Source organism: Octodon degus, unplaced genomic scaffold, assembly GCF_000260255.1.
Source record: "Octodon degus isolate 3935 unplaced genomic scaffold, OctDeg1.0 scaffold00126, whole genome shotgun sequence".
Taxonomy (NCBI): Eukaryota; Metazoa; Chordata; class Mammalia; order Rodentia; family Octodontidae; genus Octodon; species Octodon degus.
Genome location: NW_004524702.1, coordinates 3,007,459 through 3,012,949, shown reverse-complemented (window position 1 = coordinate 3,012,949; position 5,491 = coordinate 3,007,459).

The window sequence follows — 5,491 nt, the reverse complement described above, 5'->3', positions numbered from 1 at the left end:
CAACAATCCAATTAAAAAAATGCATGGACAAGAGCCTGAACAGACACCCACCCGAGGACAACACAGACGGCAAGCAAGCAATCATATGGAAGATGTTTAGCACCCACGACACTGGGGACCGCACACCAGGATCATGAGATAGCACCTCACAGCCGACAGGGTGACCCGACCCAAACCAAAACCACAGGCAAGATGGCGTGCTGCCGAGGGGGTGGCGTAAAGGAACGCCCCTCATCGCGGCTGAGGATGCCAAGCACTGCAGCCTGGCAGCCCGTGATGAACCCAGCCACTCTCACCATCCGTGCAGCAACAGCAGTCCCCGGTGTTTACTCGAGAGAATTACCAGTGGAGGCCTGAATGCACCTGAATCCGCACAGGCACGCTTACAGTGCCTCTATTCAAAACTTGGAAGTAACAGAGATGTCCTTTAGCCTGTGAATGGTCAAACTATGGTACGTTCAGACAGTAGATGACTGAGGTTGAAGACTGGAAACATAACTGGATATTAACAAAAGCAAAAGCTCATCTGAAAAGGCTACCGACTATGATTCCAATCATATGACGCCCACAAAAAGGAGAAGACAAAGACTGGTGGCTTCCCAGGGCCAGGCAGGGAGGAACAAGCTGCCAGATCCCAGGGGCTTCAGGGCAGCAGGCTAAGTCCACGAAAGCACAAGCCTGTCCTACACAGCCCAGGAGGATCTCTTCAGTGTGGACCCTGGGGGACAAGGACACGTCAATGTGGGGTCGCTGATGGCAGTTGTCCCGGGCTAGGGTGGGATGCAGACAGGGAGGGACGGGCATGGTGGGCAGGGGCATGTGGGAACTCTTGATTTCTTCTTAAATTAGCTGTGCACCTAAATTTACTCTAAAAATCAGTTCTATCTTTAAAGAATCAAGCAGATAACAAATGGGGAGAGAGCTGAAGTCATGCGACCTCTCCATGGTCGAGCCTTTGCAAGACATTGAGTGTCTTATGGCCTCTGCCAACTAGTCAATAGGTGGCTGGGTAGTAAGAGGTTTTTTTTTTTCTCAGTCCTTAGTTTATTTACAAAGAACACATGAAATATATTTAAAAAAAATATCAAAGCATCGTTAGCATACAAATGAGAACACAAGTCTGGCAGGAACCGAGCTGGTCATCATTTGAGGTCCCCGCAGGCAGGGCCTCTGTGGAGTCCCGGTCCGCAGTCCAACCTAGCATTTACTTCTGCAGGGCTCGGGGACTTGTGAATCCTGGGCAAGCCTCTACCTTGGAGCTGTCTCCCCAACCCTTCATGTATCCTTGACTGGAAAACGGAGGCCATCTAACCACACAGATTCTAACGGACAAGTTCGGAGCAAGAAGACCGGCGGGCTGGCACTAGACAGCAACCCGCGTGCTGCACTTACAGTGGCCTTAGTAACCGACCCACCCTCCTTCCTCTCCCTCTCCCTGGGTTGGGCTAAACCCAGGCCTCCTCCATGCTACCTCCTCAGGGCCCCTTCATGACAGTCAATGTGGGACATAAAGTATACTGCACACACCACGGAATTACACAGCATGTTGTGGAATTGTTTCTACTAAAAATAATCAAGTACAGGTCTTCAGTCATCCAGGAAAATTAGCTCATTTGCTATGCATCTTGTAATTGTAGGGTACTGTCAGGGGCCCAGCTGGAGGTCTCTCCGAAGTCCCATGAGCTCATGGGTGGGCCTCTGGAGGGCGGCTGGATCGTGGCTGTGTGACGCTGGGTTAGTCCACCAATTGGGTTAGTACAGTTCTGGGGCTGGACAACGGACTTCGGAAGAGGGAAGGCCCATGCTGAGCGGCCTGAACCACTGGTGGCATGGTAATCCCTTCCATCAGTCTTTTCACTCGTAAGGAAAAGCCACCCAATGGGACAGTGATGCTCCTATCACTGCAGCTGGAGCTGCCCGGCCCTGAGACATCTGAAGCACAGCCCTGCGTGAGTATGTTAATGCTTGAAGTGTGGCAACAGATTCTCCGTCCGTAGTCTCAAGGTCTGACATATTACACCACTGAGTCACGGTTTCCAATTTTAGAAAGAAATTTTTAGCTCAGAGTAGTATAGGTTGAAAAGTGGTTTTTTTTCCTTCCTTCCTTCCAATTTGTATCAGTCCACGTTTCCAGTACACAGTGAGCAACGCCTGTGGGTGCTGGCACGCATGCGCCACGCATCACCGTTCTGCATTCAGGCCCCGCATCACTTTCTCCCTCCTGCCATCACCGCCCCTCTGAGAAGGAGCTGTGTCCTATTACCTTTTATCCTGCCCTGTGGTTGTGTCCTGGGCTTCTCCCACAAGAGGAATCACCAGTAGTTGAGCTTGTGTGTCGGACTTATTGCATGTGACGCCGTGGCCTCCAGGCGCAGCCACTTTCCTACAATGATGGAGGATTTCCCCACATTACAGGAACCGCAGTCTCCCACTGTGTGCAAATATGACACCGAGAGGGGTTTCCTACCCACCCATGTGCACACGTGTGCTGGGCACGGGAGCCAGGGCCTTTGTGCTACGCTACGTTCCCCTGGCCTTACACATTTTTTCCTTTTACGTTTTTGAGGCAGGGTTTTGCTAAGTTGTTATGTTGCCAACGCTGGATTTAGAGCGCCCTCTCCAGCCCTCCAGCTTGCTGGGAGGACAAGGTGACAACCATGCCCTGGTCCCCGTGTGTCCCAAGTGGCTTCCTACTTCAGGAAGACGACGAGAACAGGAAAGTCCGTGCACAGCACCCAATGGACTCTGAAGACTGGACGCAGGGAAAGCAAGGGGATCTTAATTTTGCATCGTGACTAGCTCAACTTCACCTGCTTCTATTGGAGACAAGGTCTCGTTACGTTGCCAGGTTGCCCTGAACTCAAGATCCTCCCGCTCTGGCCTCCTGGCTAGCTGGGACTGCAGGCATCCACTCATCCTTTTACTTCCCAAGTACAACAGAAGGCTTGCTTAGCATGTACCTGGCCCTGAGAGGTCCCAAGTTCTGTTCCAGCACCCCCCACCCCCCCTTACACATAAAACAACCTAGTTTTTACTGTGTTCTGCAATTTATTATTAAAAAGCTAAAATACTTGAAGCTCACATTCCTTTCCACTCGATGGTGCTGACTTAGCTAAGCCAGGGTAAGGCAAAGGTCACTGAGCTGATGTGAGGTGGGGAGGACGCGTGATGGCCGGGGCCAAGACCTGAGTTCCCATCTTGCCTTCCAGGAGTATAAGAGCATCCACTGGGCACCACGGTGCTGCGGAGCGCTGCCTGCCTCCAAGCTTCTTTAGTGTGCAGCAGCTCATGGGCAGGCGGTCGAGGGAGGCTGTCACATCCCCATGTACCTTTGCTCACTGAACTTGCTACAATTAAAAAAGCTGTAATGATATGTAAAGACCTTAAGGAAAACCAAATGACCAATCCTGTCGTTCCTTCTTTGGGTTTAAGAGACCAATGGCTAGTGGCTTGAAGGGTTACATTTCTCATGGCAGCAAACAGCCTGGGAATCTGAATGTAGCTGAAAAAGCTAGAGATTCTTAAATCCTTTTTAAAGACTGAATTAAGCTGGTAGTAGTGGTACATATCTATAATCCCAACACTTGGGAGGCCAAGGCAGGAGGATCTCCAAGTTCAAGTCAGAGGCCAACTTGGGCTACATAGTGAGTTCAAGACCAGCCTGAACAACACAGTAAGACTGTTTCAAAAAACATCAGCAGCAACAACAAAAACCTGAATTGACACAGCTACTCCTAGATTAAAAAACAAAAATCAAATTAATTTTGGTGAAATAGGGATTGACTCATATTAAAAGGTATTTCATTTTGCTATCTACACACAAATTATTGTTCTAAGATAATCACTTCCTATAAAAAAAATCACTGGAAAAAGCAGGGCATGGTGGTGCATGTTTGTAATCCCAGCACAAGGGAGGCTGACACACGACTGTTGAGTTTGAGACCAGCCTCGCCTACAGAGTGAGCTCAAGGCCAGTCTGAGCTGCATAGTGAGACCCTGTCTCAAAAAACAAACAAACAAAACAATAAAAAAAACCCAACAAAACACACACAGACACACACACATCACTGGAACATTAAAAGTGTATTTCCTGGGGGGAAATACTGGCTCGGGCCCCCCTTCTGTCCCTCTCTTGGACAGGAACTTTCTTTTTCTCAATAAATATATTCTGCTCATAAAAAAAAAAAAAAAAAAAAAAAAGTGTATTTCCTGGTTCTGTTAACTGAGTATCACCTTAAGGTCGTGAGTCTTTGGCCCAGTGTTTCTCTAAGTTCTTTAAGATCGGGAGCTGCAGACATGCTGTGATCCAATGGGCTCGTTTTGGAAAAGAGAAAAGGGATAATCGTACAGAAAAACAACTTTAGGAAGAGTACTGCTCTGCATCGGGGGCTCTTAGGTCCTCTCAAATCTGCCAACCACTACTTTAGGGACACAGTATTCTGGTGTCCGTTAGAAAAATTTCTACCTTAGACTCTCTAAAAATATCTGTTAAATACAAATTTTGATTAAGCTCTTAGAAATATAGTTAAATGCTAAGAATCACACGTGGGTTTAAAATTGTTGCTTGCACTAGACTAGTTCCTTGCTGCCTAGATGATTTACCCACTTTTTCCGGCTTTCTGGGACAGGGTCTCACTACGTAGTTCAGGCTGGCCTGGAAGCCCTGGCTACCCAGCTGCCTCAGCATCTCCGAAGTGCTGGGATTACAGGCATGCACCTCCTCGCTCGGCTTGATTTATCTACTTCTGAAATTTAAAGCATATTCTAGCGGCCGGCCAGCAAGGTCCCAAAGCTTGGGGCGTCCACAGCCAAGCAGCGGGCTCTGGGCCTCCGGAATTTCTACAGGAGCGGCTCCTGCCCACACCCATATGCTTCCAGTGGGCAAGCGCGCAGGCCTGCATGAACCAGCGGGGCGGCCACAGGTCTTACGTGAAGAAGAGCTTTCACACAGCATCGAGTATGTAAGTAATCACTGGCAGCCACAGGCAGGCAGGTGACAGCGGGTCACCGGCTCCCCACTGGGCATCCCTGACACAAAGTAGATTCAAAAGCACTTCAGAGAAAACCGTGAACACGAGTGCAGGGCTCAGTGGAAAATCCAGGACAGGAGAGGGGAGAAATACAAAGGGACACGCAGCACGCAGCTCGGTAACCACGAAAGCACGCAGGCAGGACGCCAGGGTCGCGCGGTCCCGCGGGGCAGGGGGAGGGTACAGACAACGTGCTTCCTACAACATCCGGGTTCTCTTTCCTAAAAATGTAACTTTTAATTTTAACCTAAATTGTGTACTAAGTGAGCCATTAAACGCTCTGTCCAGCACTAGACCAAATTTGGCGGAAAGGCAGTTAAGCCGATGAGAGATCCACACGGCGTGCACGCGCAGAAGCGTTTCTCCAACTGCCCTGCAGACTCACCGACGCCGCGCGCCGCTCCCCGGTCCGCTCCCGCCGCCGCCCTGTTACATAAACGAGGTCGGCCCGCCCTCTCCCG